Source organism: Hyperolius riggenbachi, chromosome 4 (assembly GCF_040937935.1).
Source record: "Hyperolius riggenbachi isolate aHypRig1 chromosome 4, aHypRig1.pri, whole genome shotgun sequence".
Taxonomy (NCBI): domain Eukaryota; kingdom Metazoa; phylum Chordata; class Amphibia; order Anura; family Hyperoliidae; genus Hyperolius; species Hyperolius riggenbachi.
Window position 1 is genome coordinate 3844942 of NC_090649.1, and position 16136 is coordinate 3861077.

Sequence of the window (16136 nt, forward strand, 5' to 3'; positions counted from 1 at the left end):
GCGGATGCAGAGGGGCGAGGCATAGACTGGAACATTGAGAGGGCATCATTGTGAGAAGGCAGTATTGTCGCCACATCAGCTGTATGCTTCTGCGGGGGAGGGGCGGATGCAGAGGGGAGGGGCGTAGACCAGGACATTGAGAGGGCATCATTGTGAGAAGGCAGTATTGTCGCCACATCAGCTGTTTGCTTCTGCAGGGGAGGGGCTGATGCAGAGGGGCGGGGCATAGACTGGAACATTGAGAGGGCATCATTCTGAGAAGGCAGTATTGCTGCCACATCAGCTGTATGCTTCTGCCGCAGAGGGGAGGATGCAGAGGGGTGGGGCCTAGATTGGAACATTGAGGGGGCATCATTCTGAGAAGGCAGTATTGCCGCCACATCAGCTGTATGCTTCTGCATGGGAGGGGCGGATGCAGAGGGGTGGGGCATAGATGTCGCCACCTCAGCTGTATGCTTCTGCAGGGGAGGGGCAGATGCAGAGGGGTGAGGCATAGACCGGAACATTGAGAGGGCATCATTCTGAGAAGGCGGTATTGCCGCCACATCAGCTGTATGCTTCTGCAGGGGAGGGGCGGATGCAGAGGGGTGGGGCATAGACTGGAACATTGAGGGAGCATCATTCTGAGAAGGCAGTATTGCCGCCACATCAGCTGTATGCTTCTGCAGGGGAGGGGAAGATGCAGAGGGGTGGGGCATAGATGTCGCCACCTCAGCTGTATGCTTCTGCAGGGGAGGGGTGGATGCAGAGGGGCGGGGCATAGACCAGAACATTGAGGAGGCATCATTCTGAGAAGGCATTATTGCCGCCACATCAGCTGTATGCTTCTGCAGGGGAGGGGCGGATGCAGAGGGGTGTGGCATAGACTGGAACATTGAGGAGGCATCATTCTGAGAAGGCAGTATTGCCGCCACATCAGCTGTATGCTTCTGCGGGGGAGGGGTGGATGCAGAGGGGTGGGGCATAGACCGGAACATTGATTGGGCATCATTCTGAGAAGGCAGTATTGCCACCACATCAGCTGTATGCTTCTGCGGGGGAGGGGAGGATGCAGAGGGGAGGAGCATAGACTGGAACATTGAGAGGGCATCATTCTGAGAAGGCAGTATTGTGGCCACATCAGCTGTATGCTTCTGCAGGGGAGGGGAGGAGGCAGAGGGGTGTGGCATAGACCGGGACATTGAGAGGGCATCATTCTGAGAAGGCAGTATTCTCGCCACATCAGCTGTATGCTTCTGCGGGGGAGGGGAGGATGCAGAGGGGTGTGGCATAGACCGGAACATTGAGAGGGCATCGTTCTGAGAAGGCAGTATTCTCGCCACATCAGCTGTATGATTCTGCAGGGGAGGGGTGGATGCAGAGGGGTGGGGCATAGACCGGAACATTGAGAGGGCATCATTCTGAGAAGGCAGTATTGCTGCCACTTCAGCTGTATGCTTCTGCCGCGGAGGGGAGGATGCAGAGGGGTGGGGCCTAGATAGGAACATTGAGGGGGCATCATTCTGAGAAGGCAGTATTGCCGCCACATCAGCTGTATGCTTCTGCAGGGGAGGGGCGGATGTAGAGGGGTGGGGCATAGATGTCGCCACCTCAGCTGTATGCTTCTGCAGGGGAGGGGCAGATGCAGAGGGGTGAGGCATAGACCGGAACATTGAGGAGGCATCATTCTGAGAAGGCAGTATTGCCGCCACATCAGCTGTATGCTTCTGCAGGGGAGGGGCGGATGCAGAGGGGTGGGGCATAGACTGGAACATTGAGGGGGCATCATTCTGAGAAGGCAGTATTGCCACCACATCAGCTGTATGCTTCTGCAGGGGAGGGGAAGATGCAGAGGGGTGGGGCATAGATGTCGCCACCTCAGCTGTATGCTTCTGCAGGGGAGGGGTGGATGCAGAGGGGCGGGGCATAGACCGGAACATTGAGGAGGCATCATTCTGAGAAGGCATTATTGCCGCCACATCAGCTGTATGCTTCTGCAGGGGAGGGGCGGATGCAGAGGGGTGGAGCATAGACTGGAACATTGAGGAGGCATCATTCTGAGAAGGCAGTATTGCCGCCACATCAGCTGTATGCTTCTGCGGGGGAGGGGCGAATGCAGAGGGGTGGGGCATAGACCGGAACATTGATTGGGCATCATTCTGAGAAGGCAGTATTGCCGCCACATCAGCTGTATGCTTCTGCGGGGGAGGGGAGGATGCAGAGGGGTGTGGCATAGACTGGAACATTGAGGGGGCATCATTTTGAGAAGGCAGTATTGCCACCACATCAGCTGTATGCTTCTGCGGGGGAGGGGCGGATGCAGAGGGGTGGGGCATAGACCGGAATATTGAGGGAGCACCATTCTGAGAAGGCAGTATTGCCGCCACATCAGCTGTATGCTTCTGCGGGGGAGGGGCAGATGCAGAGGGGTGGGGCATAGATCGGAACATTGATTGGGCATCATTCTGAGAAGGCAGTATTGCCACCACATCAGCTGTATGCTTCTGCGGGGGAGGGGCGGATGCAGAGGGGTGGGGCATAGACTGGAACATTGAGAGGGCATCATTCTGAGAAGGCAGTATTGCCGCCACATCTGCTGTATGCTTCTGCAGGGGAGGGGCGGATGCAGAGGGGAGGGCCATAGATGTCGCCACATCAGCTATATGCTTCTGCAGGGGAGGGGCGGATGCAGAGGGGAGGGGCATAGATATCGCCACATCCGCTTTATGCTTCTGCAGGGGAGGGGCGGATGCAGAGGGGTGTGGCATAGACTGGAACATTGAGGAGGCATCATTCTGAGAAGGCAGTATTGCCGCCACATCAGCTGTATGCTTCTGCGGGGGAGGGGCGGATGCAGAGGGGTGGGGCATAGACCGGAACATTGATTGGGCATCATTCTGAGAAGGCAGTATTCTCGCCACATCAGCTGTATGCTTCTGCGGGGGAGGGGAGGATGCAGAGGGGTGTGGCATAGACCGGAACATTGAGAGGGCATCGTTCTGAGAAGGCAGTATTCTCGCCACATCAGCTGTATGATTCTGCAGGGGAGGGGTGGATGCAGAGGGGTGGGGCATAGACCGGAACATTGAGAGGGCATCATTCTGAGAAGGCAGTATTGCTGCCACTTCAGCTGTATGCTTCTGCCGCGGAGGGGAGGATGCAGAGGGGTGGGGCCTAGATTGGAACATTGAGGGGGCATCATTCTGAGAAGGCAGTATTGCCGCCACATCAGCTGTATGCTTCTGCAGGGGAGGGGCGGATGTAGAGGGGTGGGGCATAGATGTCGCCACCTCAGCTGTATGCTTCTGCAGGGGAGGGGCAGATGCAGAGGGGTGAGGCATAGACCGGAACATTGAGGAGGCATCATTCTGAGAAGGCAGTATTGCCGCCACATCAGCTGTATGCTTCTGCAGGGGAGGGGCGGATGCAGAGGGGTGGGGCATAGACTGGAACATTGAGGGGGCATCATTCTGAGAAGGCAGTATTGCCACCACATCAGCTGTATGCTTCTGCAGGGGAGGGGAAGATGCAGAGGGGTGGGGCATAGATGTCGCCACCTCAGCTGTATGCTTCTGCAGGGGAGGGGTGGATGCAGAGGGGCGGGGCATAGACCGGAACATTGAGGAGGCATCATTCTGAGAAGGCATTATTGCCGCCACATCAGCTGTATGCTTCTGCAGGGGAGGGGCGGATGCAGAGGGGTGGAGCATAGACTGGAACATTGAGGAGGCATCATTCTGAGAAGGCAGTATTGCCGCCACATCAGCTGTATGCTTCTGCGGGGGAGGGGCGAATGCAGAGGGGTGGGGCATAGACCGGAACATTGATTGGGCATCATTCTGAGAAGGCAGTATTACCGCCACATCAGCTGTATGCTTCTGCGGGGGAGGGGAGGATGCAGAGGGGTGTGGCATAGACTGGAACATTGAGGGGGCATCATTTTGAGAAGGCAGTATTGCCACCACATCAGCTGTATGCTTCTGCGGGGGAGGGGCGGATGCAGAGGGGTGGGGCATAGACCGGAATATTGAGGGAGCACCATTCTGAGAAGGCAGTATTGCCGCCACATCAGCTGTATGCTTCTGCGGGGGAGGGGCAGATGCAGAGGGGTGGGGCATAGATCGGAACATTGATTGGGCATCATTCTGAGAAGGCAGTATTGCCACCACATCAGCTGTATGCTTCTGCGGGGGAGGGGCGGATGCAGAGGGGTGGGGCATAGACTGGAACATTGAGAGGGCATCATTCTGAGAAGGCAGTATTGCCGCCACATCTGCTGTATGCTTCTGCAGGGGAGGGGCGGATGCAGAGGGGAGGGCCATAGATGTCGCCACATCAGCTATATGCTTCTGCAGGGGAGGGGCGGATGCAGAGGGGAGGGGCATAGATATCGCCACATCCGCTTTATGCTTCTGCAGGGGAGGGGCGGATGCAGAGGGGTGTGGCATAGACTGGAACATTGAGGAGGCATCATTCTGAGAAGGCAGTATTGCCGCCACATCAGCTGTATGCTTCTGCGGGGGAGGGGCGGATGCAGAGGGGTGGGGCATAGACCGGAACATTGATTGGGCATCATTCTGAGAAGGCAGTATTGCCACCACATCAGCTGTATGCTTCTGCGGGGGAGGGGAGGATGCAGAGGGGAGGAGCATAGACTGGAACATTGAGAGGGCATCATTCTGAGAAGGCAGTATTGCGGCCACATCAGCTGTATGCTTCTGCGGGGGAGGGGCAGATGCAGAGGGGTGGGGCATAGATCGGAACATTGATTGGGCATCATTCTGAGAAGGCAGTATTGCCACCACATCAGCTGTATGCTTCTGCGGGGGAGGGGCGGATGCAGAGGGGTGGGGCATAGACTGGAACATTGAGAGGGCATCATTCTGAGAAGGCAGTATTGCCGCCACATCTGCTGTATGCTTCTGCAGGGGAGGGGCGGATGCAGAGGGGAGGGCCATAGATGTCGCCACATCAGCTATATGCTTCTGCAGGGGAGGGGCGGATGCAGAGGGGAGGGGCATAGATGTCGCCACATCAGCTTTATGCTTCTGCAGGGGAGGGGCGGATGCAGAGGGGTGTGGCATAGACTGGAACATTGAGGAGGCATCATTCTGAGAAGGCAGTATTGCCGCCACATCAGCTGTATGCTTCTGCGGGGGAGGGGCGGATGCAGAGGGGTGGGGCATAGACCGGAACATTGATTGGGCATCATTCTGAGAAGGCAGTATTGCCACCACATCAGCTGTATGCTTCTGCGGGGGAGGGGAGGATGCAGAGGGGAGGAGCATAGACTGGAACATTGAGAGGGCATCATTCTGAGAAGGCAGTATTGCGGCCACATCAGCTGTATGCTTCTGCGGGGGAGGGGCAGATGCAGAGGGGTGGGGCATAGATCGGAACATTGATTGGGCATCATTCTGAGAAGGCAGTATTGCCACCACATCAGCTGTATGCTTCTGCGGGGGAGGGGCGGATGCAGAGGGGTGGGGCATAGACTGGAACATTGAGAGGGCATCATTCTGAGAAGGCAGTATTGCCGCCACATCTGCTGTATGCTTCTGCAGGGGAGGGGCGGATGCAGAGGGAAGGGCCATAGATGTCGCCACATCAGCTATATGCTTCTGCAGGGGAGGGGCGGATGCAGAGGGGAGGGCCATAGATGTCGCCACATCAGCTATATGCTTCTGCAGGGGAGGGGCGGATGCAGAGGGGAGGGGCATAGATGTCGCCACATCAGCTTTATGCTTCTGCAGGGGAGGGGCGGATGCAGAGGGGTGTGGCATAGACTGGAACATTGAGGAGGCATCATTCTGAGAAGGCAGTTTTGCCGCCACATCAGCTGTATGCTTCTGCGAGGGAGGGGCGGATGCAGAGGGGTGGGGCATAGACCGGAACATTGATTGGGCATCATTCTGAGAAGGCAGTATTGCCACCACATCAGCTGTATGCTTCTGCGGGGGAGGGGAGGATGCAGAGGGGAGGAGCATAGACTGGAACATTGAGAGGGCATCATTCTGAGAAGGCAGTATTGCGGCCACATCAGCTGTATGCTTCTGCAGGGGAGGGGAGGATGCAGAGGGGTGGAGCATAGACTGGAACATTGAGGAGGCATCATTCTGAGAAGGCAGTATTGCCGCCACATCAGCTGTATGCTTCTGCAGGGGAGGGGAGGATGCAGAGGGGTGTGGCATAGCCTGGAACATTGAGAGGGCATCATTCTGAGAAGGCAGTATTCTCGCCACATCAGCTGTATGATTCTGCAGGGGAGGGGTGGATGCAGAGGGGTGGGGCATAGACCGGAACATTGAGAGGGCATCATTCTGAGAAGGCAGTATTCTCGCCACATCAGCTGTATGATTCTGCAGGGGAGGGGTGGATGCAGAGGGGTGGGGCATAGACCGGAACATTGAGAGGGCATCATTCTGAGAAGGCAGTATTCTCACCACATCAGCTGTATGCTTCTGCAGGGGAGGGGTGGATGCAGAGGGGTGGGGCATAGACCGGAACATTGAGAGGGCATCATTCTGAGAAGGCAGTATTCTCGCCACATCAGCTGTATGCTTCTGCGGGGGAGGGGCGGATGCAGAGGGGCGGGGCATAGACTGGAACATTGAGGAGGCATCATTCTGAGAAGGCAGTATTGCCGCCACATCAGCTGTATGCTTCTGCAGGGGAGTGGCGGATGCAGAGGGGTGGGGAAAAGACCGGAACATTGAGGGGGCATCATTCTGAGAAGGCAGTATTGCCGCCACATCTGCTGTATGCTTCTGCAGTGGAGGGGCGGATGCAGAGGGGCGGGGCATAGACTGGAACATTGAGGAGGCATCATTCTGAGAAGGCAGTATTCTTGCCACATCAGCTGTATGCTTCTGCGGGGGAGGGGAGGATGCAGAGGGGTGGGGCATAGACCGGAACATTGAGAGGGCATCATTCTGAGAAGGCAGTATTCTCGCCACATCAGCTGTATGCTTCTGCGGGGGAGGGGAGGATGCAGAGGGGTGGGGCATAGACCGGCAGACTGAGGGGGCATCATTCTGAGAAGGCAGTATTCTCGCCACATCAGCTGTATGATTCTGCAGGGGAGGGGTGGATGCAGAGGGGTGGGGCATAGACCGGCAGACTGAGGGGGCATCATTCTGAGAAGGCAGTATTGCCGCCACATCAGCTGTATGCTTCTGCAGGGGAGGGGCGGATGCAGAGGGGTGTGGCATAGACTGGAACATTGAGGAGGCATCATTCTGAGAAGGCAGTATTGCCGCCACATCAGCTGTATGCTTCTGCGGGGGAGGGGAGGATGCAGAGGGGTGGGGCATAGACCGGCAGACTGAGGGGGCATCATTCTGAGAAGGCAGTATTCTCGCCACATCAGCTGTATGCTTCTGCGGGGGAGGGGCGGATGCAGAGGGGCGGGGCATAGACTGGAACATTGAGGAGGCATCATTCTGAGAAGGTAGTATTGCCGCCACATCAGCTGTATGCTTCTGCAGGGGAGTGGCGGATGCAGAGGGGTGGGGAAAAGACCGGAACATTGAGGGGGCATCATTCTGAGAAGGCAGTATTGCCGCCACATCTGCTGTATGCTTCTGCAGTGGAGGGGCGGATGCAAAGGGGTGGGGCATAGACGGGAACATTGATTGGGCATCATTCTGAGAAGGCAGTATTGCCGCCACATCAGCTGTATACTTCTGCAGGGTAGGCGCTTGGTGAAGGGTCGCTGTGAATAGTCATGGTGGATGGACGCAGGAGATGTGTGGGGCTTCCTGGCTGTTGGGGGTTTGGTGATCGGTCGCTGTGAATAGTCATGGCGGATGGACGCAGGAGATTTGTGAGGCTTCCTGGCTGTTGCTGGTTGGGCTTGGTGAGGGTCGCTATGTATAGTCATGGTGGATGGACGCAGGAGATGTGTGGGGCTTCCTGGCTGTTGGGGGTTGGGCTTGGTGAGGGTCGCTGTGAATAGTCATGGTGGATGGACGCAGGAGATGTGTGGGGCTTCCTTGCTTTTGGGGGTTGGGCTTGGTGAGGGTCGCTGTGAATAGTCATGGTGGATGGACGCAGGAGATGTGTGGGGCTTCCTGGCTGTTGGGGGTTGGGCTTGGTGAGGGTCGCTGTGAATAGTCATGGTGGATGGACGCAGGAGATGGTTGGGGCTTCCTGGCTGTTGCTGGTTGGGCTTGGTGAGGGTCGCTGTGTATAGTCATGGTGGATGGACGCAGGAGATATGTGGGGATTCCTGGCTGTTGGGGGTTGGTGAGGGTTGCTGTGAATAATCATGGTGGATGGACGCAGGAGATGTGTGGGGCTTCCTGGCTGTTGGTGGTTGGGCTTGGTGAGGGTCGCTGTGTATAGTCATGGTGGATGGACGCAGGAGATGGTTGGGGCTTCCTGGCTGTTGGTGGTTGGGCTTGGTGAGGGTCGCTGTGTATAGTCATGGTGGATGGACGCAGGAGATGGTTGGGGCTTCCTGGCTGTTGCTGGTTGGGCTTGGTGAGGGTCGCTGTGTATAGTCATGGTGGATGGACGCAGGAGATGGTTGGGGCTTCCTGGCTGTTGGGTGTTGGTGAGGGTCGCTGTGAATAGTCATGGTGGATGGACGCAGGAGATGTGTGGGGCTTTCTGGCTGTTGGTGGTTTGTCTTGGTGAGGGTCACTGTGAATAATCATGGTGGATGGACGCAGGAGATGTGTGGGGCTTTCTGGCTGTTGGGGCTTGGTGATGGGTCGCTGTGAATAGTCATGGTGGATGGACGCAGGAGATGTGTGGGGCTTCCTGGCTGTTGGGTGTTGGTGAGGGGCGCTGTGAATAGTCATGGTGGATGGACGCAGGAGATGTGTGGGGCTTCCTGGCTGTTGGGGCTTGGTGAGGGTCGCTGTGAATAGTCATGGTGGATGGACGCAGGAGATGTGTGGGGATTCCTGGCTGTTGGGGCTTGGTGAGGGTCGCTGTGAATAGTCATGGTGGATGGACGCAGGAGATGTGTGAGGCTTCCTGGCTGTTGGTGGTTGGGCTTGGTGAGGGTCGCTGTGAATAGTCATGGTGGATGGACGCAGGAGATGTGTGGGGCTTCCTGGATTCCTGGCTGTTGGGGCTTGGTGATGGGTCGCTGTGAATAGTCATGGTGGATGGACGCAGGAGATGTTTGGGACTTTGTTTTCTACATATGGAGGGTTGGTGAAGGGTTACAGAGAGTAGAGGACGAGTCCTGGAAGTTGGAGAGCAGTGTGATGATTGCTGGAGACGTCTTCTCTTGGCTGGTACACGCTCCACGTGGGATCTCAGGTGTTTTACAAATAACCTCTAATTGGGAATTAAAGCCATTTACTGACAGCGCTGACAGGAATCTGCCTCAGCCAGTTCTGCTGTCATTAAACACTGATTGATTTCCGTCTGATCGCCCACAGATGATCGTCTATGTTCCCTGCAAGGTGCCAGCTGGAGGACACAACAAGCTGCTGGTGGCTCCCGTACAGACACATGTCACAACAATGTCACAGATAGCGGCAACTCTCCACGTTTATGTTCTTTTATTTCACAAGAACTCTTGAAGCATCAGATCTGACAGGTTTTGGACTAGTCCATCTCCTCGTGTGGGATTTTCAGTTATTTAATTAATGAATACCAGTAGCTTGAGCCAACTGCCGATAATAGTGCTGAAACGAGTAGGGAGGCGAGCTGACATCTTTGTAAAAGTCCTTTCTAGAGAGTGCTTTTGTAAAGGATACAGGTTATACTGAGAATCCCCCATGAGAAGATAGACTTGTCCAAATTCGGTCAGATATGTCAGCTTTTCACTACCTACTGTAAGTGACAGCAAGATAGCAAATGAGTCATTTACAGTGCATGTTACTGCAAGAAATGTATTTTACATTTTACAACTTTTTGCGATAGTTCTTTCAATAACGGCAGGACGTTTATATCATTCCTATGTCAAACTTTTACTACAAGCATGGCTGCAATCACTGACCTGCAACTAGCCCTCGCTACGACCCTGATATGACCCCCACCAGGGTGAGAAACTTTAGCCTTTTAGTAGCAGATAGGTGTTGATTCTGCACCATTTGTATTCCATCCCTGCGGTGATGTCACAGGGGATGGTGATGTCACGGGATGAGGTCACCTGAAGGTCCTTGGCACCCCTCCAGCCTTTCGTCACCTCCTGTCCCCTCCGAGCGACCTTCAGGCCCTGAATGAGCATCATGTGACCACCTGTCCCAGAGACTATCGTCACCACCAACCACACCTGCCAATACCGACCAGATACCGTCCACCACTAATGTCGTGTGACAGCTGCACATCCATCCCCAGACCAATTACCCAATTACAGGGGCAAGGCTCCCCCCGCCCCACCCATCAGTGCCAATTACTGCCAATTCCAGAGATACCGCGCTACATCGCTCCCTCAATGTCACCCACACGACACCTCCAGCATATCATTATACCTCCGCCATATAGCACAGCGCTGTACAGAGGAGTCTCTGCACCAGAGGAGCTTACACTCTAATGTCCTCCCCACAGCCACACACTATTATTATTATACATTTATATAGCTCTGACATATACCACAGCGCTGTACAGAGATCACTGATCCATTCCCATCAGTCTTTGCGCCAGAGGAGCTTACACTCTAATGTCCTCCCCACAGTCACACACTATTATTATTATACATTTATATAGCTCTGACATATACCACAGCGCTGTACAGAGATCACTGATCCATTCCCATCAGTCTCTGCACCAGAGGAGCTTACACTCTAATGTCCTCACCACAGCCACACACTATTATTATTATACATTTATATAGCTCTGACATATTCCACAGCGCGGTACAGAGATCACTGATCCATTCCCATCAGTCTCTGCACCAGAGGAGCTTACACTCTAATGTCCTCACCACAGTCACACACTATTATTATTATACATTTCTATAGCTCTGACATATGCCACAGCGCTGTACAGAGATCAGCGATCCTTTCCCATCAGTCTCTGCACCAGAGGAGCTTACACTCTAATGCCCTCACCACAGTCACATACTATTATTATTATACATTTATATAGCTCTGACATATTCCACAGTGCTGTACAGAGATCACTGATCCATTCCCATCAGCCTCTGCACCAGAGGAGCTTACACTCTAATGTCCTCACCACAGTCACACACTATAATTATTATACATTTATATAGCTCTGACATATACCCCAGCGCTGTACAGAGATCACTGATCCATTTCCCTCAGTCTCTGCACCACTGGAGCTTACACTCTAATGTCCTCACCACAATCACACACTATTATTATAATACATTTATATAGCTCTGACATATACCACAGCGCTGTACAGAGATCACTGATCCATTCCCATCAGCCTCTGCACCAGAGGAGCTTACACTCTAATGCCCTCACCACAGTCACACACTATTATTATTATACATTTATATAGCTCTGACATATACCACAGCGCTGTACAGAGATCACTGATCCATTCCCATCAGTCTCTGCACCACAGGAGCTTACACTCTAATGTCCTCACCACAGTCACACACTATTATTATTATACATTTATATAGCTCTGACATATTTCACAGCGCTGTACAGAGATCACTGATCCATTCCAACCTATCTCTGCACCAGAGGAGCTTACACTCTAATGCCCTCACCACAGTCACACACTATTATTATACATTTATATAGCTCTGACATATTCCACAGCGCTGTACAGAGATCACTGATCCATTCCCATCAGTCTCTGCACCAGAGGAGCTTACACTCTAATGTCCTCACCACAGTCACACACTATTATTATTATACATTTATATAGCTCTGACATATACCACAGCGCTGTACAGAGATCACTGATCCATTCCCATCAGTCTCTGCACCACAGGAGCTTACACTCTAATGTCCTCACCACAGTCACACACTATTATTATTATACATTTATATAGCTCTGACATATACCACAGCGCTGTACAGAGATCACTGATCCATTCCCATCAGCCTCTGCACCAGAGGAGCTTACACTCTAATGTCCTCCCCACAGTCACACACTATTATTATTATACATTTATATAGCTCTGACATATTCCACAGCCCTGTACAGAGATCACTGATCCATTCCCATCAGTCTCTGCACCAGAGGAGCTTACACTCTAATGTCCTCACCACAGTCACACACTATTATTATTATACATTTATATAGCTCTGACATATTCCACAGCCCTGTACAGAGATCACGTATCCATTCCCATCAGTCTCTGCACCAGAGGAGCTTACACTCTAATGTCCTCACCACAGTCACACACTATAATTATACATTTATATAGCTCTGACATATTCCACAGTGCTGTACAGAGATCACTGATCCATTCCCATCAGTCTCTGCACCAGAGGAGCTTACACTCTAATGTCCTCACCACAGTCACACACTATTGTTATACATTTATACACACGCTGGTCGGGTCACACAGGATGCTAGTGACATCCTGGTATTGCGCACTATGACAAGTGCTGGTGTGCTGTCTGTATAAAGTCACACGTCCCCCTGTGATCAGACATGCAGTGTGACAAATGACGGTGATGGTGTCTGCTCCCTCCTCCACGTCCTCCTCAGAGGGGTGATCGTTCCGACAGAGGTGTGGAGGGGGGGAGGGGGGGGGGGGGGGGGACAGACAGCAGAACGTAACAACGTGATTTCACGTCATCCAAACCTAAAGATAACCGCTTAGCGTAGATGCTTAAATCAGATAATCTATGCATGTGTACAGTGTGTGGGTGTATTCAGCGTGTGTTTACAATACATCACAGTTCATCACAGCGTGGAGTGTGTGTGTGTGTACAGCATGTGTGTATTCAATGTGTGTTCAAAATGTGAACGTGTGTGTACAGTGTGTGTGTATATAGTGTGTGTGTATACAGTGTGTGTGTGTGTGTGTACAGCATGTGTGTATTCAATGTGTGTTCAAAATGTGAACGTGTGTGTACCATGTGTGTGTACAGTGTGTGTGTGTGTGTGTGTACAGCATGTGTGTGTGTGTACAGCATGTGTGTGTGTACAACATGTGTGTGTGTACATTGTGTGTACAGTGTGATATGTGTGTGTGTGTGTGTCTATATATGTATAGTGTGTGTGTGTGTGTGTGTGTGTGTGTACAGCGCATGTGTGTACAGTGTGTGTGTGTCTATATATGTGTACAGAGTGTGTGTACAGTGTGTGTGTGTCTCTATATATGTATAGTGTGTGTGTGTGTGTGTGTGTGTGTGTGTGTGTGTGTGTGTGTGTGTGTGTACAGTCTGTGTGTGTGTGTGTACAGTGTGTGTGTGTATATATGTGTAGTGTGTACAGTCTGTGTGTGTGTACAGTGTGTGTGTGTGTGTGCGTGTGTACAGTGTGTTTGCACTGTGTGTGTGTGTGCGTACAGTGTGATGTATGTATGTATGTATGTATGTATGTGTGTGTGTATGTATGTGTGTGTGTGTGTGTGTACTGTCTGTGTGTGTGTACAGTGTGTGTGTGTGTGCGTACAGTGTGATGTATGTATGTGTGTGCGTGTACAGTGTGTTTGCACTGTGTGTGTGTGTGTGCGTACAGTGTGATGTATGTATGTATGTGTGTGTGTGTGTACAGCGCATGTGTGTACAGTGTGTGTGTGTGTCTATATATGTGTAGTGTGTACAGTCTGTGTGTGTGTACAGTGTGTGTGTGTGTGTACAGTGTGTTTGCACTGTGTGTGTGTGTGTGTGTACAGTGTGATGTATGTATGTGTGTGTGCGTGTGTAGAGGAAGCGTCCGAGCGATCTGACAGATGGTGATTAGTGTCAGATGTACTGGTGATTGGATAGTGTGTGGTACGGTAGGGCATACACTTGTGAGTGTTTTGCAAAGTGCTGCACTGGCCATTATAGTCAGTGTCTCGCTTGGGAATTTTGCGATGAAATTGGTACTTGGTGTGCATTTGCCTTGACCAGCCGTTGCTGTGTTCCCGCCAAACAATGCAAGCAATCGCAGTTACAATGTATTCCGCCACATCCGAAAATACGTGATTGCAAATCAGAATACTGAACGAGAGGAACAGGGGAACCCCACTGAACCAAGCAGCGTCAGTTCCCTTCCCCCCCCAATCCCCTCATTCCTGGTATAAACCTTTCTCCAATAGCTCCACCCATGCATGGCTACTCTGCCCACAGAGGTCAGTGATGGGCGGGACGAGGAGGACATGGAACACCTCTGGGGTTTCCGCAGGCTGCCCTCTACTTTGTTCACTATCTGCAATCAAAAAGTTTTCTGGGAGGAGCCAGTGTACAGATCTACAGAGAGGGGCAGCAGATGATTTCAGGTGGGAGGAGCCACTTTAGAGAATTGCAGAGAGGGGCAGCAGATGATTTCAGATGGGAGGAGCCACTTTAGAGAATTGCAGAGAGGGGCAGCAGATGAGGAGAGGTGGGAGGAGCCACTTTAGAGAATTGCAGAGAGGAGCAGCAGATGAGGTGGGAGGAGCCACTTAAGAGAGGAGCAGCAGATGAGAGGTGGGAGGAGCCAATGCACAGATCTACAGAGAGAGGCAGCAGATGAGAGGTGGGAGGAGCCACTTTAGAGCATTGCAGAGAGGAGCAGCAGATGAGGAGTGGTGGGAGAAGCCACTTTAGAGAATTGCAGAGGGGCAGCAGATGAGAGGTGGGAGGAGCCACTTTAGAGAATTGCAGAGAGGGGCAGCAGATGAGGAGAGGTGGGAGGAGCAACTTTAGAGAATTGCAGAGAGGGGCAGCAGATGAGAGGTGGGAGGAGCCACTTTTTGAGAATTGCAGAAAGGGGCAGCAGATGAGGAGAGGTGGGAGGAGCCACTTTAGAGAATTGCAGAGAGGGGCAGCAGGTGAGGAGAGGTAGGAGGAGCCACTTTAGAGAATTGCAGAGGGGCAGCAGATGAGAGGTGGGAGGAGCCACTTTAGAGAATTGCAGAGAGGAGTAGCTGATGAGAAGTGGTGGGAGGAGCCAGTGTAGAAATTTGCAGACAACAACTTTTTTCAGTCAAATGGAGACACCTCATTGGCGGACAGGTAAGCCTGATATCTTCTATACACAAATGACAGAGGATCTCTGTCTGCCAGGGGAAGATGAGTAAAGAGGGAAATGTGCAGGTCCAAGAACTGAGCCCTGGGGGACACCAGAGTTGGGATGGGGAGAAGCAGTGTTTAAACAGATTTTGAAGGAAGGGGTTGGAGATGGCAATAGGTATGGCAGAAGAAGCAGTCTGCCACATGAGAGTGTTAAACAAAGGAGAGTGCAGGTCCAAGGACTGAGCCCTGGGGGGACATCAGCAGGGGGTAATGCACCACCCGCCACCCACTGCCACACCCCCCCCCCCGCCTCCACATGTGCGACTGGCCACAGGAAATATACGGCTTGTCACTTGTCAGAATCAACTTTATTCACCAAGTGCGAAAGGCGCCACACCCGGAATTATTTGTGGACACACGGCAATTAGCATAGTGCAAGTAGTGCAATTTAACAACAACAACATGGAGAAAAGATACTAACTACAACTATAATAGATACTAACTACAACTATAATAGATACTAACTGCAAAAACAACAATAACAGCAATTCAACAAACAGCAACTAGAGCGGATAGGCGGGTCCATTTTTCAAGACAGACTTGGTATGGTAGCATATGGAGCGGTGCGGCCGGCAGGGGACAACCTTCAGGCCTACTCTCATCTGCTGTGGTGGATGAGGGTGATTAGGAGGTGTCATTGTGGAGAATGATTGAGTTGAGTAGGAGAACCACTGGGGGAAAGAAGGTATTTCTATGCCTGGTGGTTTTGGTGAGAATGGTCCTATTGCGATGGCCTAACGGGAGGGGGTCGAAGAAGCGACTGCCAGGGTGGGAAAGGTCTAGAGTTAAGGTGCGTACACACATGCGACTATACTCGTTTGAAACGATCGTTCCCCGATCGTTTCAAACGACGATCATTTAAAAAAAAAGCAGCCAACGACTATTAAGTCTAATGACGGACGAGCTAGATCGTTAAAAACGAACGATCTAGTTTGGCGGATTTTTTCCAACGACGATCGTTTGCAAAAGTAGCACATCGTTGGAAACAGTCGTTCGTACTAGGCTTGACATGCGCATTTCACTATTTCTGCATGGAACATTTCATTTTTATGC